Genomic DNA, 20118 nt, shown 5'->3' with positions numbered 1-20118 from the left:
CAAAGGTTGCTGTGAATGACCTTCTACTCTAACTCTAGGTTCTGTTTAAGGGAGTGACTGATGCACACACTTACATGGCTTATGAGTTTTAATGCTGAGAAAACTTTTTTTATGTTAAGCTGTTTGGAGTGTGCAGTTTGACAGTCTGCGTACCAGTCTCTGAAGGCAGAGAAAAGGTTTTTGCTTTTTTTTTAAAGTTTTATATTTTAATGAAATTTATATAGATATCTAAGGTGATGCTGAATGATATATTTAACAGTAATTCTTTTTATTAACTAAGAAGCAGGTTTTGTTTATTTTCTTCCTTTTACAAGTACACCATAGTTGCCTTTCCGGTTCACAACAAACACATATGCAATGCTGGTTTCCTGTAGCTCTCTTTACAGACTGCTGAGAAAATTCAAACATGTTATATAAAACCACTGTGTAAGGAGCTGGGCAAATGGCTTCTCATGTAGCCTTCTGGTGACCTAACTGATAAAGTCATGTATATGTATCCTATCCCTTAGATGGTCTGCTTTAAATTTCTCCCCTATGTGTTGGACTTTTGTTAAGAGTTGAATAGTAATTCAAGGTCCTGAGTTCTACATTCTATCCTGTATACTCTGTGTTTCCAACTAAAGGAAGATCCATAGACTCTTGAAAACATATTGAAAGGGTCAGCCTCTTTCAAGGAAGTTAGAGCCATGTAACTTGTATTCTTGCTTCGTTAAAACATTATTTTAACGGGCTGTCGTGGGTCACACCTGTAATCTTAGTTACTCAGGAATGCGGAGATCTGAATGATCAAGGTTTAAGGCCTACCCAGGCAAAAAGTTCATGGCATCCCCATCTCAACCAATGAAAGTTGGGCATGGTGGCACGTTCTTGTTATGCCAACCACATGTGGGGAGTGTAAATACAAAGATCTCTGTCCACGCCAGCTCAGGCATAAACTTGAGAGACCCCATCTGAAAAATAAAGCCAAAATAAAGGCTGGGGGTGTGGCTCAAATGGCAGAGGCCTGCCTAGCAAGTTCAAACTCCAGTATTACAACAGTAACAACAACAACAAAACCCCCAAATACATGATTATTTTGTTAAAGCATATTACAGTCCTAGGAGGGAAGAGAACTGACCCAACATTTCTTTTTTTTTTTTTTTTCATTTTTCTTTTATTATTCATATGTGCATACAAGGCTTGGTTCATTTCTCCCCCCCTGCCCCCACCCCCTCCCTTACCTCCCACTCCGCCCCCTCCCTCTCCCCCCCCCCAATACCCAGCAGAAACTATTTTGCCCTTATTTCTAATTTTGTTGTAGAGAGAGTATAAGCCATAATAGGAAGGAACAAGGGTTTTTGCTGGTTGAGATAAGGATAGCTATACAGGGCATTGACTCACATTGATTTCCTGTGCGTGGGTGTTACCTTCTAGGTTAATTCTTTTTGATCTAACCTTTTCTCTAGTACCTGTTCCCCTTTTCCTATTGGCCTCAGTTGCTTTAAGGTATCTGCTTTAGTTTCTCTGCGTTAAGGGCAACAAATGCTAGCTAGTTTTTTAGGTGTCTTACCTATCCTCACCCCTCCCTTGTGCGCTCTCGCTTTTATCATGTGCTCATAGTCCAATCCCCTTGTTATGTTTGCCTTTGATCTAATGTCCACATATGAGGGAGAACATACGATTTTTGGTTTTTTGAGCCAGGCTAACCTCACTCAGAATGATGTTCTCCAATTCCATCCATTTACCAGCGAATGATAACATTTCGTTCTTCTTCATGGCTGCATAAAATTCCATTGTATATAGATACCACATTTTCTTAATCTATTCGTCAGTGCTGTGACCCAACATTTCATTTCCTTGTAAGTACCAAGTATAGGGCTTTGCCTCCATTTACCAAGGGAGGCCGAATTAGTGCTAACAGAACAGGTGAACAAGCCCATTGCATTTCTTACCCCTCTTCTGCCTCTGTCTCCTGGATCATAAATGTGAGGCAGAAATTTCCCTTTGCTATACCTGTGTGACTTGATCTGTACTCAACTGTCATCACTTTAGATAACACCAGCCCTGGGAATTTGCTGAATGAAGCCCACATCACAAATAAATCATGAGATTATAATGACCAGGGAGAGGTCCTAGTTGGGGCGGGGGAGGTTACTCCAGAAGATGAAAAGCAAGGCAGACATGTAGGAACTCTATTTTTCTAGAATTAATGAAATAAAGGCTAGAGAAGCTCAAGGCACACGGTGAGCAAATGCAACGATCCCAAGCCACTCTTGCTTCCAGGCAAATGCGAAACATCTACAACCTGAAACCGATCAAGAAGTGATTGGAGAGTAGGTGGTGTCTGGGAGCTAGCCCAGACCTTGCATTGGACCATATATACCTTCTGGGTATGGTCCCCCTATAAATTAAGGGTAGAGTAGTTCTTAATAAACCACAGGAAGGTATGTCACCTGAGATGCCACAAGAATCCACTGAAATTAAGTCACCATTCTACTTTCAGACTGGATCTCATCCAAGGAGCCAGTTGCCTACATTTCCACAGTCAGCTTTACCCTCAAGTCCCAAAGCCTGACTATGCCCTATGACAATGAGAAACTACCGTCAGCTTGCCCAACTCAGTGCTTTTGTTTCCTCAGTCATCCTCCTCATCACTGGTAGCTCAGCTCAGTCTACCACTCACTCTGCACAAAAAGGAGCTGGGCTTTGTGGCGGGTTCAGAATCTGTGAAATGGGGAATGAATTAGTTTCAGACTTTTGTATGGAATTTGGGAACCATGTGGTTCTCTCTGTCTCATAGTCTGTGCCCTTCAGTGGTGAACCACTCTCCTAGTTGACCTACCTCTTACTTTCTTCATTCTCCCTGTTGAAAATTCCCCACCTACCTGAGAACCTCTAAGCATTGCTTTTCCTCCCAGCTCTCATTTTTGTAGAGCTTTTGTTACACTTCTGTCTACAGCGTCCTCTTCTTTTTCTGCTAATCTTTTCCATTATTCCCGGGGAAACCCCCAGCTGTTATTGGCAAACCAGCTTGTGCTTATTTCCTTTTCTTTTTTTCTATTGTTTTGTGCAAAATTAACTTTGTTGATATTTTAATAGTAAAATAAATATATGCTTATCGAAGAATATGTGGTTAGTAATAAAAATAAAAGCACATGAAATTTGCATTTTTGGTACACATTGTCCTTTTGGATCTTTTCAACGTTGTATATATGGGTTTTTTCAAACATTGCATCATTTTGCTCTTATGTTTTGTAATCTACTTGTCCATTAATTTTTCTTGACTATAGTCTACAAATAGAGTGAATTATAATGTTTAATGTTGCATAGATTCTTATGTATGACTGGGTGATTCATTAATCTGATAGATTTTTGGGCTGTTTCTATGATTTTGCTATTAAAAGCTATGTAGTAGTAAATGTCCAGGTATCTGTATAGCTGTGCCTACTTGTGTAATTTCAAAATAGTTATTTCTAGAAGTTTCTGAATTCTAGAAATATCCTAGCAATTCTCGAATTGCTGGTTGAAAGGTTATGTAACATACTTAAATTATTTAATATCTTCTCAAATTTGGGTAAATATATGGAAAAGATAAAAGATTAATAAAAACCTATTTGTCTGTCACCCATTATTACCATTTTATCATATTTGCATCCGATCTGTTATTTAAAAACTTTAAAACTATGATATTTATGACTATCAAGTTCCTCAGTACTTTCCTCCTTTTGAAACTGATGCAGGCCTCATTAGTGTGCATGTCTCATCCTTTCACAAATACTGTTCTTTCATAAATAATAAAGAACGAATAGTATCATGTGTTTTAAAATTTTATACTCATAGTACCATTCCTGCTTGCAACCTTTTGCCGCTCCTTTTTCATTCAGCACCATTTTTGAAAAGTATCCATGTTTGAAATAATTGGATTCAGTTGGTGTGTACTGTGCCAGTGTGTGCCAGTGAGCACCAGTGTGCGACGGCTAGGGTCTAAGTTGTGCATACAAGGCTTGGTTCATTTCTCCCCCAGGGTCTAAGTTGTGTATTGCAGACATTGCTGTCACAAAGGACTCTGGAGAGTTTCTGAACTCTAGCTACCAAAAATGGAGTTGCTGTGGTGGAGTGTATGATTCTTTAGTTTGACTAGATAATTCCAGATTGCTGTCTATAGTGTTTGTCGGCAATGAACACAAGTCCTCATTTCTCCATATTTTCTCTTATCACTTGGAGGTGCCACGCTTCTCAGTATCCTCCAGTCTGAGGAGTATGAAATGATATCTCCTCACTTTAACTCATGTTTTCTCGATTTACCAACAAGTTTGAACACAGTTTCATTTTCTTTGAGTTGTCTGTTACATATCTTTTCCTATTTTTTCAGTTGGGTCATTTGGTTTTTTTCCTGTTCACAAGGAAGAAATATTCTTAATATTCTAATTTTGAGTTATCTGACACTTGGGTGCTTTGCAGTTATTTTCTTCCTGCCTGTGGCTTCTTTTAACTTTTATAGGGTATCATTATGAATGAGGACTTTTCAGAACTTTTGAGATACAGGTACTGCATAACATTTCAGAAAGTGATGGTGATGGGCTCCTATGTGATGTAGTTTGTAGGATTGTATCTCCTAGTGACGTTATAGCCATCTTAGTTTATGTAAGTACATTCTGAAATCGCCTACCAATGCATTTCATAAAGCATAATGCCATTAATCAATGCATGAACATAACACACACATATACACCAGAACAACCCTAAATTGTCCTTCAGAAAAGTGATGCTGGTTTACGATGTCGCCACAGTGTATGAGAGCGCCCTTTTTTGCTATACCCTGCCTGACTCTGGGAATAGTTTTCTTTATCATCTTGCCAAATATAATAGGCAAAAAGAAAAAATATATAGTATTGTGCCTTGTTTTCTGCCTTTTCCTTGCGCATTCCTGCCTCTTTATTACAGCTGAGAGCTGACTTTTGCCTTACGGGCTCATTTCCCCCATGACCCTCTGTAACGAAGCTACTTCACCTCCTCCCCTGACTTCTCACTCTGGGCTCCCTGACATGGCCTCCAAGCCTTCCCTATGAGAAGTTAGTTCCTCCCTTCACGTCTGTCTCCCCTCCTTACTCTTTTTTTGGGGGTGGGGGCAAGGGGTGGTACTGGGGTTTGCTAGGCAAGCACTCTACTCCTTGAGCCACATCCCAGTCCTTTTGCTTTTTATGTTTTTTTTTTTTTTTTGTAATGAGAGTGATAGGAAAGTTTATTAGGAAAGGAATTCATTTTCAATAGACTGAAAGCAAGTCATCTCAGAAAGAGAGGCTGAGAATGACTGCTTTTTAGTTTACAGGAGCTCATGCTTTTCCCCTGGCTGGCCTCTGATCACAATCATTCTAGCTCTGCCTCCTGAGTAGCTAGGATTATAGGCATGCCAGCAGCAAACCCAGCTTGCTTTTGAGAGAGGGTCTTCATAACTTTCCTCAAACTGGCCTCAAACTGTGATTCTCCCCTCCGTACCTCCTGAGTAGCTGGGGTTACAGGCCTAAACCACAATGCCTGGCTTCTTCTCTTCACTTTTGGTGCTGTCACCTGCCTCTTGACTTCACATTAATTACTGTCACCTTCTGGTGTAATTTGTACTTAGGGATTCATCCTGAGAATCTTTTCAACTTGAAAGACTTCTTTATTCCTTTTAGGATACCCATAGCCCAGCTGTACCTTTGACCTCATCACTTGGAGAAACCCACTTTCAGGCTCCTAAACTCTGAAATTCCCATCTTGCCTATCTCCTGTCTGTGTGCATCTCCCATGCCTTCATTGTTCCTCACAACAGCTGGTCTCCCCACTTTTCCTGCTTGTATAGCTTCTTAGCTGCCCTGAGGACTACCCACTTATTTTTTTTGCTCAGCCTGAACCTCAAAGCCAAGAACTCCTGCCATGTATTTGTGTATTACCATTGTTCCCTTCCCTCTCCTATCCTTCTTGACCATGATCAGATTATTCTGCTGTTCTGGACTTAGGTACTGACTGCTTCATCTTTCAGAAGCACAGTCCCAGGATTGGAGGCATGGCTCAAGTGACAGAGTGCTTGTCTCGTAAGTTCAAGGCCCTGAGCTCAAACCCCAGTGCTGCTTAAAAACAAACAACAACAAAGTAACAAGCAAACAAACAAACAAAAACCCAGAACACAGTCCCTGGCTCATCATTCCTTTCTCAGAAGTTTCTGAGATTTCCCAGAGAAAAGTTAAGATTCTTAGTTTGTCTCCTGAAGGCTTCTAAGATCAGACATTTCTCTTTTCCAACTATTCTTCTCTCTAGTCTACTTTCAGTTGTGCTCCTGTCAGCTTGAACATCTTTATCTCTTGTTTTGCTGCCTCCAAGCCTTTGCCCATGTAGTCCCATTTTCCCAGGAATGCCCTCCTCTTTAATTTTGAGACAGGGTGTTGTCGTAGAGCCCAGGCTGGACTTAAACTCTTGGTTCTCATGCTTCCACCTTCTGAGTGCTAGGATTATAGGCATGTGCCACCATAACTAGCTCAGGAATGCCTCTTTATTCTTTTACTGTCAAAGGACCACCTCTCTATGAAGTCTTTCCAGTCCCCCTCTACCTAAGTCCATAGCATTTCATTCTCTCATTGCATATCCCTAAGGATACTTGATTCATCTCTCCGATGACATTTAAAATAGTCTTCTTGGTATTTATTGCTTTATGTGTTTCTGTATCCACCTTACTAGAGTATAAGCTTCTGAGCTGGACCCATTTTGATGTGTGTCTAGCACATCAGTGTACCCTTGGTTGGTGTTCAGTATGTGTTAGTTGAATGCACACATGATTGTAAGTGTGACTGGAAAGAGGAAAGACTTTCCTTGACTTATCAGGAACTGATGCTGCTCCATTCTCCTGCTCTAGTGAGTAAAGAACCTGATAGAGGTCTTGATCGGGAGCAGCCCAGGAATAATCCAAGCCCCTGTCCCACATTGCATCTGGGAAAACCTGAAGTCTTGAGGATCAGGAGCTCCTGCAGGACATTTTTGGGTTTAGGGAATTAGACTGGTTCAGTTCTGTCACTGTAGGGGAGAGGATTTCTCAGTAGTGAAAAAAAGTAAACACTGAGCATGATCCTGGCAGAAGTAGGCACAGAGGGGCTAGAGAGCATGGTGACCCTGAGGTGAGGGCTTTATTTCCATAAAGCGAGGCCAGTTCCTTTCCTGCTTACCTCCTGGGGCTGGGGTTTAGTTAGATATAGCATAAACACTGCAGGCATGACATGTGCCAGTCTCCCTGCTTTGGGATCTTCATCTTAAACAGTCTTTGTCTCATTTGGTCCTACTACTCTGTTCTATAAGGTCTTGCTCACATTTCCTCCCCCACAGAAGTCCTGCTCCCATCCCTGGTGCCTTGGAGCTCTTTTAATCTGTGTCCCTGCCTGGACTGTTGGCTCCTGTGTCCCATGTTCCCCGCCTGGACTGTTGGCTCTTGTGTCCCATGTCCCCATCTTGGTCTCTGAGCTTCTTGAGTGCAACAATTACCTCCATTTTTGTTTTTCTCTGCTGAAAACAGAATGTCAGTAATTCTTGTTGATTTTATTGAGGGCCCTTGATATTGGAACTTGGAAGATGATAGCAGAAAAACTAAAGATGGAAAATGATAATTAGTCCTGGCTGGTTCTTGAAAGTTGGTGTGGGGGAGACAGTCTTTCAGTTTCCTTGTGTCCATGGGAGGAGCGTGGGTTTCCTAAATGCTGGTTCTTGAAGCTCTGCCTTCCGACAGTAGTTGGCGCCCAGGCAGGTGAGGGAATGAGGGGTCCAGGTGTCACTTCCTGGGAAGAAGAGGGGAGTGTTATAGCATGGGACCCATGCCACAGGGTCTGATGTGGGGTGAACAGACACCATGCCCCCTGGTCCCTGGTGACATGGGAGCTGTTGGCACACGTGGTTCATTGGAGTTGGAAGGATTTCGCACCAGCCTCTTTCCTGAGCTGGAAGCAGGAAGGGATGTAGCAAGCCAGTTGGCAGACTTGCCTTTTCTGCCTTAAAGTGCTTTGTTTCTGTTGCTAACAACAGACATGGGTAGTGTAAATAAAACACAGACACACAGGCACATAGATACATGTGGAGACTGAGTTGTCTGGTTGAGGGAGAGAGTGAGGTAGACAGGGACTGAAAATGTGTAGCTGAATCTCTGAAGATGCCTACTGTGCCCTGGGTCCTCTTTCCTAACTTGGTGATGGGGCCACCAATAGGCTAGCCGTGTGGGCGGACTCTCTGAAGGCAGTGGAGTGGGAGAGGTTTGAATCCACAGGTTTCAAAGACAAGGAGCTTGTTACAGTTGGATGCAAAACTTCATTCAGGCGAACACTCCTCCAAGCTGGTGATCCAATGGCAGATGGAAGCTTCTTTCTTCTGCCCTGCCCTTTCTTTTTTCTTTTTGACAGTACTGCGAGTTGAACACAGGACTTCATGCTTTACCACTTAAGCTACTCTACCAGCTCTTTTTGTGTTGGTTACTTTTGAGATAGGGTCTCACTTTATATGGCCAGGCCAGTCTGAACTGTGATCCTCCTATTTGTGCTTCTTCCTATAGCTGGATGACAGGAATGCATCACTGTACCCAGCCATTGGTTGAGGCCTTAAACTGCTATCCCTGATTTCCACCTCTGGAGTAGCCAGGATTACAGACTTGAGCTACTGAACCAGGCTGTCCTGCTCTTTGAGGCTTTACTCATTAGTCCGTGGTAGTGTTCTTATGTAGTTAGTGTGCATGGATCAGCAGCAACTGTGGCCTTGGTGGCTAACCTGACCTGTGAAAACCATCTAGGTCTGTACCCTTAACCTTGTGACTGGTGTTTGAGTAAGCGTCTGAAAGATGCCAGCTTCCTTCATGGGACAGAAATTGATCTAGCCTCTGAAAGGGTGGCTTAGTAGCAGGAGGCTGAACCGTGATGAATAGTGCTTAGTTAGGGCCTTGCGGTTCAGATGGATTGCGATGAAGGTGGGTGATGGGGAAGACTCTGATCCCATTGCTGGAAATCTAAGTAGGGATGAGTTAGTTGTTCTCCCTCCTCTTCACCAGTCAAACAGGTATCAGCGATGATATGTAAAGAGGCTTTTCTGGTTCTGTGATTTTGAGGAGGGAAAGTAACTGAACTGGAGCACTCCCTAGCAAGCATAGCTCTGAGCACTTGGCTCACAGCCTCTGTCACTTTAGGACGATGATGTGAGTAGCTCTTAGTTGGGCTCTTTTGCCATCTCACTGCTTTCTTAGACCATGGGTGATAAAAGACCTAAGGAATGTACCAACTCCATAATAGTTTCAGTCTCTCAGGAGTGACTCTTCTCCAGTCTGGGGGTGAGATGTGAAAATGTGTGGGCCTTGCCCCCGGGCATTGATGTAGCAGCATTTCTCTTCCATGGGTGGGAAAAATGGATTAGGATTGTCCTTTGGATTTAGGCTTACATGTCTGTTTCATTTTTATTTGGCAACTCTCTGGCTATCCAAGGTAGACAGTCAGGGAGGTCAGAAGCAGCTTCTGTCCAGGGGCTCTAACTGACTAGTGGCTTGGGGCTAGATGTGAGGGATGTATTACATGGCATATTTGTCATTGAAGGAGTTAAAAGACCAAGGTACATGTGAATGGATTACCTACTTTTATAATTTAGAAGGTGTACAAGATTATCACCATAATAATAGCAGTCTGATTCTTATAAGCTTTCTTGAATAGGAGAGAGAAGGATGGAGTTACTGTTAGGATCTGACTTCTGCATCTTACCCCACAGAGGCTTAGGGGTGTTGCCTCCCATGTGGGGGGACCCCCATGATCTCTGTAGTCCTAGTGGCACAAAGTCTGGGAACCCCTGAAAAACAGCACTGGTGATTCTCTCTGTTCCTTAGCTCAAGACAGGGGTGTGAGGCCCTGTGCATGATCCTTGACTAACACTGTTATTGAATGAGGTTGGCCCCAGCCTAGTACTAAAGCTGATCAACTCCACAGTAGGGCAAGGTGTATGCCACGTCAGAGAGGAGAATAGTGGTTCCTGTAATTGGATATACTCAAGTCACCAGGGCCAGGTGGCTTTTTGGAAAGGCTGAAGAAGAGGTAAGAAGACCTTATCTAACTGGAGCACATGTCCTGCCCTCCACTATAGTCCCCATAAGTATCACAGCAAGCTGCTTGTAAATCTGGTTGTTGACTTTTCTACCTGTGTGGTTGGGTGAGCAGGCAGATTCATATTGAAGCCCTACCACCAGTCAGGAGCATGTTGGCTTGAGTTGTTCTCCTTACTGTGTCCTCAGTGACTGACCTAGTGCCTGGCACGGAGGAGGTGCTTAGTCATTGTTTGTGGATCAAATGGTTTCCCAACCTCAGCTTAAGGGGGACCTTGGATTGGGCCTTGGTGCATGAATGGGATTTCCAGAAGCAGAGAGGAAAGAGAGTACTCCAGGCTGAGAATGGTTTGTGTACAAAAACGTGGAGGCAGAAATGGACAGAATTGGAGCAGGAGGTGTCCTGTCTGGGGAGAGGAGCACGTTTGTGTGTGTTTGTGTTCTATGCAAGTCTGTGGGGAGGGAAATGGGGGTGAGATGGTAGGCCTGGTGGTGAGAGTGGGGAACGAAGAAGAGGGAAGTAAGATTGGTTGGAACTGAAGGAATCTGGGTCTGGTGATGGGCAGTTCAAAGCCCAGAATGACCTGGTGATATTGTTATTCCAAGATGTTTACTCAGGGAGACTGGAGATGGAAGAATAAAGGGAAAATAGTGATAGAGTAGTAATACTTCACATTTATTTAGTGTCCCCTCTGGGTTGGCACTCTGTAAAATGTTCTCTATACAACCAGAGACCATTGCGGTAGACTAGTTATGAAGTGATAAGCTGAAGAAAAATTGCAAAGATGACAACACAGCTAGCTGCTTCATATTTGGCTATATTTGGCTCTTATTTGGTTAAATAAGAAGTGGCTCCAAGGACATCATCTTCTTGGGCTGTGCTTCCTAAACTTGTCCTTGAAGCCACTGGGACTGTTATCTGGCTTGGTTGGGGTTGCTGAGCTTTTACATACTCCCTGCCAGGAACTAATGTCCTTGGGCCTCAGCTGGGGTGTGTCCCCAATCCAGCCATCTGGAAGGTCAGAGAAATGAGCCAGTAGAATGTGCCCATTAGTGCTTGGAGGGGTTATAACCTGTCAATGGAATCCCAAGCCTGGGAACAGCTTCTCTCACAGGGCCTTTCATAGTTGGAACAGGCTAACGGTTGTCGCACTGACTGCTCCCTTATTTGGACACTAAATTTTCCGGGTAAGATTGGACTTCTCCTTTGTTTCGGGTGAGTTTTTAAAGCATTTGACCTCCTCGTGAGTGATTTTTTGAGGAGATAACATGATGCCAGCACGGATACGTTTTTCCACCTGGTTCTTTCCTCCGCCTGTAGCCATTCTTATGAGGCCAGGTTGGATCCTGTGACGATCCACTCACCTTGGCCTCCGTGGAGAAGAGGTGAGAAACGTTGCGGAGCCGAAGGCAGGGAGGTCGAGGCTCAAGAGAGGCTCAGGAGTTGGGGGCAACTTTATACCATCGAGCCTTGGGAATTTACCCTGCGGAACTTGCCATGCCCACTGACTTGGTAGAGTTTTAGCCGATCAGTCTGGCGCTATGTGGGCCAGGATGTCGGGGAGCGGGACGAGGCAGGGATGAGGTGCTGGCGAGTGGTAATGGTGCTACCAAGAGTGAGGCATTTTTTGCGGGAACTTGGAGAGCGTACTTCCCCTTCCCACCCCACCCTACTCTGTGAACAGCCACTCTTACCAGAAAGCCAGCCCTGCTAACCTTGGCCTAGCCTTCTGATGGACCCTTGCAAGCCTCAGGGAAGTAATTCAGCTAACGGCAGTGACACTGGGTCCTAATGGAGGAAGGGAAGGCAGGAAGGAATCCTGAGCATGTTTCTGTCAACAAAGGTGTGCTTTCGCTAGTTGGAACTTGCTGAGGCAGCCTGCATCAGTCCTTTGGGTGATTGATTGCTTTGGGCTTAAAGAATTGTGGTGTATGTGAAAAAGGCTGTAACTCATAAAGACAGGTAGGACTGAGGAGTGGTGGTGGGGCCTCCATCTGCAGTCCTCAAAAACCCAAGGTGAAAGCTGACCTAACTGCAGACTGCTACTGCCCAGGAAGGAAGCACTTTCAGAGTGGAAAGTCCTTTCTACACAAAGTACAATATGTTACGTATTGTATACCCAAGCACTTCATGATTGAACTGTCATCTAGTTTCACAGATGAGGAAAGTGAAGTCTAGAAAGATTAGTCATGCATCTAAAACTTCAGCTAGTAGAGACAGTTTTATACCCAAATTTCCCTAATTACTTGGGGTTACTCCAAGACTGCTTTCTCCCCATTTTTTCTTTTAGAGGAAACCATGACAAATCATTATTTTTAATAACCTTTTCTTTTAAATTTTAGAATAGTTTTAGATTTACAGAAAAGTTACAAATATCTTTCCTTTTCTGGTCTATTTTATGAGGATTCATTGGGGATGGGGAACAGATTTGGAATGAGGATACTTTTTTCTAGCTTGGTAATTTTTCAGCTAGGGTTTCATGAGAGTCCATCAGAGTATATTATTTCTTCCCCAGTTCTGCTCTGTCTCAGTTATGATGACCTGGGCTATACCTGGCCCTGCCATCTAGTTTCAGAGTTGAATACCCACTCTACTTTCTGCCTCTTCTCAGTGGAGTCTGGTGGTAACTGAGTTTCAAAGAGTTAAGGAAAGCGGGTAACTGTGGGTAGGGTCTTTGGCAGCCTGGCTGTCCACTGTCTGAGGGGCTCTCACTGGGGAGTGTCATATTTTCAGCTGGTGTTTGATGACTTGGAGCCAGAGCCCTCCTGAGGGACAGAAGGAGCATCTCTGTGGCGAGGCCTGTTTGCTTTGTACTCTCTTGAGTCTGTCCTTGTATGGTGCCAGGGTGTTTCAAGGTGGTTGCTGCTCTGGGCCCAGGCCTCTGTCTGCAGGCAGGCAGGCAGGCAGGCTGGCTGTGGGTAAGGGAATAGCCCTGGGCAGCTGCTGTGCTTTGCTTTGGGTCCCAGGCACGTTCTCCATTTAAGGGAAAGGGGTCTTGCGATCTTCTTGGCTCTGAGTGTCAATGGGCTGGCCTGAAGTTTGCTCATGGCCTTTGCTGGATGTGCTTCTTCAATGAGATCATTCCAGAATTACATTCCTATGAAATTATATTTCACTCAAGACGTGAAGCTGGATTTGTGTAAAAGCATTAGCACTAAAACACAGGGCTCAGAGAAAGGCAGAAATGAGAGTAGGGATAAACAGTTCTTTAGAAGGAGAAGGAAGACAGAGGAGAGAGAAAACAGTTGTTAAAGGATTTTACATTTAAGGTTGGTGCACTGTAAGCAAACCCAGGGAACGGAATTGCTACTCAGCTCATGGAAGGCAGTGATGGTGGTCCCAGCTGCCTGCCATCCCCAGGCACCGTGAGTTCAGAAATGGCAAGTGGAGGGAATTGGATACCCTTGAGGCGCTAGTTGTGGAAAGCTCAAGAAGCAGAGGTGTCCCTTATCTTGGCATTCAAGACTTGTCCCTGTCTTTCTGTACTGATTTTTCTCACCCTCTTTTTCTTTCTCATGCATACATAGTCACTCACTTACGAGCTCTACTACTTCTGTGGACTATTTCTGTTCACAATACTCATGATACCAAATGTGTGGGTTTTTTTCCCCCACAACAGCCAATTCTGCAACTCTGCACACCAATTAGATGTCCTATAATTTAATGCAGTTTTGACAGTACTTGGAGTTAGTACAGATCCCACAGTTTAAGGTCTTAGTCCCACAAGACTGCCACCACAGGATTACCTCCATTCACTAGTCTGAGCCACCCATATTTCTGACTGACTAGTTGTAAAGTTGGGGAGGGAGTTCCCATAACCTCCTGCTTGTATTTTGGTAATTTCCTGGAATGGCTGGCAGAACTCAGAAAAACAGTTTACTTATTATTACCAGTTTATTATTAAAGGTACAGTTCAGAGACAGCCCAGTGGAAGCAATGCATATGGCAGCATACTGTGTGTGCGTGTGTGTCTGTGTGTCTGTAATGAGCTTCCATGCCCTCTCAGCGTCTCAATGTGTTCACCACCCAGGAAGCTGAAGGAACTCCCAAGTTCAGGAGGTTTTGTGGAGGTTTTGTTACTTAGGCATGATTGATTAAGTCATTGGCCATTGGTGATCAACTCAATCTCCAGCCCCTCCTCTCTCTAGAGAAATTTTAGCTTTCTGTCCTGGTCTTTCTGGTCTTTCCCCTCAGTGCTTTGCCACCCCCACCAAGAATCACTTCATTAGTATAAATTCTGGTGTGATTGAAGGGGGCTTATTATAAATAACAAAACAGGCACTGCCCTCCCATGCTATCATTTAGGAATCTCACTGAGGAAATCCCAAGGGTTCTTGAAGCTCTGTGTCAGGAGCAAGGAAGAAGACCAATTATACTTTTTATTATATCACAATGCGCACACAGCCCCTGCATGCTGGCACTGTGTGACTATCATATACCGTATGATGTCTTTTATCCCTCTTAGTGCAGAATTTTCCACTCTCCCCTTGTTTGCAGCGAGAACTCCAGTTACTGTAAAACTCATTTCAGCATTGACGTCTATGGAATCTTTTGTGCTCCCATGCTCCCTTTGTGCTCTCACAGCCCCGTGTGCATCCTAGTATTCCTGCACTTCTCATTTGGTATGTTTTAGAGGACAAAGACTGTTTTCCCCAGCAGTTGGCACAGGGCTTGGTAAAGAGTAAGTGCCTATAAATGGTGTTGAAGGAAGAGTTGGATGTAAGCAGGGCAGGGCAAACCACAGAATAGTGCTAACTAACAGCCTAACATCAGAGGCCAGGAGACTAAAGGCAGGCTTACAGAAAAGGTTGTGGTTATGTATTTCTAGTGCCACAAGTATGGGGAAGTTTGTGGAATGACAAGAGTCACTAGAGAGCATAGTGACTTCTGTGTTTCATAGACAAATTACAGGGGTGGGCCTGGACTCGCTCAAGGTTAGATAAAACCACTTCCTGAATGATCTTTTCAAAGGGGCAGCAGGATAGAGGGGAAAGAGCTGTGGATTTGGAACTGGGATCTGGGTGGTGCTGGTGGTGACAACACTGCTAGTAGTGATAATGACAACAATACCAATGTAGTCCTTACTATGAAGCAGTCACCATTCCATGGACTTTACATATGCTAGTCAAGTTATCCTTACAATAATCTGTGGGGTAGCTACTACTAAATGTTGATATACAAAGAAACTGAGGCCGCACAACTACAGAGCACTTTCAGACTTAGTTCTGCATTTATTAGTCGAGTAACCTTGGGACCAGACATAAACTCTGGAGCGCCAGCCTTGTTTGGGACGTAGAGAAAATATCTATTGCTTTTAACATCCCAGGCTGTTGGTGGACTCAGATGAAATAATGTGTAAGAGTGCTTTGGGAAGGTGTATAGCACTCTGAAGAATGTTGAAGCCAGCATTGGGAAAGAAGGGAAACTTACAAAGTAATTGAGGCTAGGTATTGGGCGCATACTTAATGTACACGCTGCTCTGCGGTTTGGACTCCTGCTGTACTTCACAGCTGCACGAGGCTGCCCGCTGCCAATATCTTATTTACATTTAGAATCAGGGTTTAAGTTGCCACTAAAAAAGTGAAGAGAACAGTTTTTATTTGAGCCAAATGTGTATGTAAAGTGTCATTTTGTTTGTGCTAAACTGGTGTTCCTCTCCTGCGTGGGGAAGTAGTGAGGAAGTAGGGTAGTGGGCATGAGAAGTGGTGGTGGGGGTGGGTTATTCCCTTGGGTCTTTAGGAGCAGCCAGGCCACTGCAGTTGGTGGCAGAAAGGCTGTCTCAAAGGAGGTCCTTGTCATCTCCCAAAGCCCAGCCTCATACAGCTGGCTATAACATTCTATAGGTGGGACCCAGATTTTCTCAGGTAAGAAGTTGTAGGGAGTTTTAGACGTGGCCTTACTCCATTGCTATTACCTTGGTAATGGAGACCATGTTCAAAAACTGGTCCACTGCTGGCACTGGATTCACAAATGTGCCCACACTTGGATTTGCAGGCTAAGCTGTGCTGAGCCTGGCTGATCCCTTTCATTTTGCTGAGGAGCTAAAATGAAAGGGATCAAGGTGGCCATGCCTCCATGAACAGCCAAGGAGGGACAGTGTGACCCTTCGAGACACTTGCTAACAGTTTTCTCTGGGTCTTCTTTGAGCCAGGTGGCCTTCTCCATGAGGTCTGAGCCCACAGTGTCTCCAGGCCTTGATAGTTGTCTGGACTGACCATATTCCTGTGTGAATAATTATAGGTCACTGAACAGAACCACCAGTCAGCTACATCCCTCAAAAATGCCTAATTGTAGGCTACAAATAAGAAAACATACAAGGGCTTAGATACATGTCATACCTCATTTCGAAGAGCAGTGGCGTGAGTCAGCTGTGACTTGGGTGGCTTTCAGTGTGGCTAGAGCTGCTTGGTGAGCACGCTGCTGGCCATCCCAGAAGAGGGCAAGCGATTTTGGGGAGACACAAGCTGTGACCAGAGCCTGCAGCTCTCACCTGCAGTTCCACAGCTAAGTGTGTCTGGTTACCTGGAGGTAGATTTGGCTCCTCTGTGGAATTGTCTCCAAAAGTAATTTACACATCACCTTAGGAAACATCATATGTATGTGAACTCTTTGCATTTTTGTGTGGAATGTTTTTGGATTGAACTATTTCAAACACTCCTAGAAGCCCATGACACGTAGTAGTTTACGAATAGCTGACACCTAAGTTTGAAGCATGGTGCCCGAGGACTCAGGGAAGCAGTGAGCCTCTCTTAGTGTGCAGTACTGGCAAATCTGCCAGGCTGTAAACCTCGTTCACATCTGTGGGGAAGGTAAAACGGAGGCCAGGGATTCTTCAAATGGATCTGTGGAGGAACGTTGGGAGCTTGTGGGCTTTCTAAAACGGCAGGTAGAAACTTAGTGCATGTTCGTTTTCTGTGGAGGTGCTGCGGGCTTTCTACCTTCTTGAATGGCTCTGTGGAAGTGAATACCCACCAGTGAGCTCTAAGGTGTGCAGATTTCGGATGGTCCAATATGCGTCTCCTTTGGTGTCAAGGCTCTGCGGTATCCTTGAGGGTCATTGTGCCTTCTGACCTAAGACAGTATTCTCAGGTTTGTAGCTCTTTTTGTCATTTGGCTCTGAGTGAATTAGCACCCATGAAAGATGCAGATTTTCCTTCAGGGAAAATTCAGATAAAGTTCCAGAATCTCTGAGGGCAGTTTTCAAGCAGGAATTTCAGAACGTTTTTAGAATGTTTCAGAATAAATGCACCGGCTACTGAAGACTACTCTGAAGAAAATAACTTCTGTATGTTTGTTAAGTGATGTTTTATTGCCTTCTGTTTTTCTCTCTTGTCCTCAGCAACTGGAACTAAGTCTATAGTCCTGCCATAACCTGGGCTGAAGATTGGAATTATTTCTTTGAAAATTGCTCTGTCAGCTCTCCCCCCACCATTATGAGGACTCGAGAAGATGGCTAACTTCAGGCCAGAAAGAGTCCTCATCTGAGCAAACTAGCACCTTTTTACTATACTTCCAGATTCCAGAACTATGAGAAAATCAATTTCTGTTTGAAAAAAAATTGCTTTGTAGTTGTTAGGTTGTCATTCATATGGCTCCTAGCAGATGGGGAAATTTTGTGTTCCTTGAGAGAGTCCAGGTTCACACCTACTTTGTCTGGTGATTGGGTATGGGGGTGTTGATGCGTGCCCAGCCCAACTGCTCTGCTCTGGTCTGTCTGTTGCTCCAGCATGAAAAGAAAACCATAGTCTGATGCAAATCCCTAGGCTTGAGTAGTGGTGGTTGTCGAAGGGTTTGTCTATAGCCTTGGGGATCCTCTTTCCTCTCAGCTTTGATTTTTTTTTTTTAGTCAACTATAAGAATGAAGGAATCTAATAGTGGAAGGGATTTTGGGTGCCACCTGCTGCAAGTCTACAAAGAGGGAGAAAAAGGGGAATGGACTAACCTTATCTGCCCTTTTCACTGTTGTATTTCCAGTATGTGGTACTATGCAACAGGGGTTCATTTGGAATTGTTCCTTGCTCCCTCTCCCTTCCTTTTGCCTCTGCCCTTCCCTAATCCTTTTTGCTGAAGAGAAGTCCTTCTGTAGGATTCAGTTAACTAGCTATAGGAGTTCAAAATCTGTTGTCTTATTCTGGCCAGAGAAGAGGAAAGAAGACAAAGATGGATGACAAAGACCCCACCCAGTGGAAGGACTTCCTGCCCATTGTCTCATTGTACCCTCACCCTTTTCTCCTGTAAAATCTCTTCCCGCTCTGAGATAGAGATTTGAGATGGAGAGTCTCCTCTGTCTTCTTCCAGACTGGCTTTGAATGAAGCTATTTCCTCCCATCAACTTCTGCCTCCCGAGTTTTAGCAGTAAGCAGTAGGAACCTTAGTTCCTGTAAACAGTAGAGGTGGAGGGTCAAAAAATACTTAGTGAGTGAGTCCCTGTAAACATCAACCACTTCCATGGACCAGTGTCATTGCTTCATTTGTTCATTTCTTTGACACATCAGTAAGTTCCTGTTATGTGCCATTTATGGTGAAGTTCTGGGATACAAATGAACAACATAGTCCTTATCCTCAAGAACGCAGTCTGTAATTAATAAGGAATTGAAAAGTAGCTATGGCCTGTGGTTGGAATTTACATGAGGAAGAATATAAAATTCTTCCTCATTTTGGCCTTTTTAGATAGTTTCATTATCCAGAATCTCTTTGGGGAACCATAGAAAACACATATTCTCCCTTTTTCACATGAGAGCCTTTCAGAACTCTCAAGGCAGTTTTCACCCTCCCCACCCAGCCTTCTCCTCTCCAGGGTAAACGTTCTCAGTTCCTTTAGTCATTTCTCCTGTGACATGCCACTGAGTGCCCTCTGCATCCTGGTTGCTGTCTCTAGGATACAGTCCAAAGTGACGAAGTCTGTCCCTCTGCCAGCGTGGAGTGCAGAACACAATACAATATGCCAAACATTCATTTCCAGGGAGTGTTCCAGCCTGGAGCTGCTCCTATGTTCCCACTTCTCTCTACTTTCTTTGGGCCCAGGCAATTGATGATGGCAAGAGAAGGCCCTTGACTTAGCCAGACTGAGAACATCTTTATATTTGGCGAATCTTGGAATTGAAAACTCCCTTCTTTTTTCTTTTGTCTCCTCTCTGTTCTCGTGTCTTGTCTCCACCCCCCCCGCCCCACACACATTTGGTGTACACAAACCTATACATAGCTTTACTGCCAGTAACTTGCCTTTCTTTTTTTGAGTGACTGCCCTTAATTCCCCAGGGAAATTAGCATGAAAATTCCAGTGTATAACTGCATTTTGTTCTTGTCCTTTGTCACAGTCTCTACCCCAATCCCCTCCACCTAAAATGACAAAAATTGAGTCCTGTGACATCACAGCTGTTGCTATTGTGTCAATAGCTGTGATGACACCAAGGGAGGATTGTGACTTCAGGGAAGAATGAAGGGAGTGTTGCTGGCAAGAAACCACTTGGGAACAGGATGATATTTTCATGCAAATCTTCACCCAAATAGCCTGGGTTGGCCTTTCAGTGTGGAAACTAACCAGTGACAGCCCTTTCCTTGCTTCCCTTCCCATTGCACCCTGTCTCCCTGGATTAATGGTTTGGTTTGTGGACATTGCCCTAGTCTGAGTGTGTGGAAGTCCCCTGCTGGCTGGCTGGCTTTGGGTTTTATTCATGAGCTTGGTGCTGAATAGAGCTTTTCAGGGAGGGAGTTACCAGGGGAGCCTGGGGTAAGGCTGAGGCAGGTGTGCATAGCCTGAGCTCAGAGGAAGCTACTGTGCAGCCACTTCCCCTCAGGCTACCCATTCTGTTCTCAGGGTGTGCTGCCCAGAGACCTGAGTGTTGCTGCTTGGCTGCTTCTGGGGCAGGTTTTGAGCCTGCCCAGGAAGTCCTCTGCTCCTTGACCCAGAGACTTAAAAACACCTGCTTACAGAGGCTTCCACACTTTCTCAGTTCATGGGTCTTCATGTTTTAGCTATTTCTTTAACAGCGCTCACAGACCCAAAGAAATAATGTAGTGAAAAGTATTTCTATATCCCCATCCTGACAAAGTG

The 20118-nt window shown here is 44.3% G+C and overlaps 1 protein-coding gene across 8 annotated transcripts in view; it reads left to right on the top strand.

Annotated features, from left to right (window-relative positions):
* Dennd2b (DENN domain containing 2B) overlaps positions 1-20118 on the top strand; it is a 152219-nt gene that overhangs the window by 67451 nt on the left and 64650 nt on the right. The window contains exon 1 of one of the 8 annotated variants that reach the window (XM_074041063.1): positions 10186-11251. The exons of the other annotated variants lie outside the window; for them this stretch is intronic. The gene's annotated coding sequence lies outside the window, so the exon portion shown is untranslated. Of the gene's footprint in view, positions 1-10185; positions 11252-20118 lie in introns of those variants that run through there. 8 annotated transcript variants of the gene reach the window in all.

The sequence above is a fragment of the Castor canadensis genome, chromosome 1 (assembly GCF_047511655.1).
Source record: "Castor canadensis chromosome 1, mCasCan1.hap1v2, whole genome shotgun sequence".
NCBI lineage: Eukaryota > Metazoa > Chordata > Mammalia > Rodentia > Castoridae > Castor > Castor canadensis.
The sequence above is the reverse complement of the archived record's forward strand: the minus strand, read 5'-3'. Positions and strand labels throughout refer to the sequence as shown.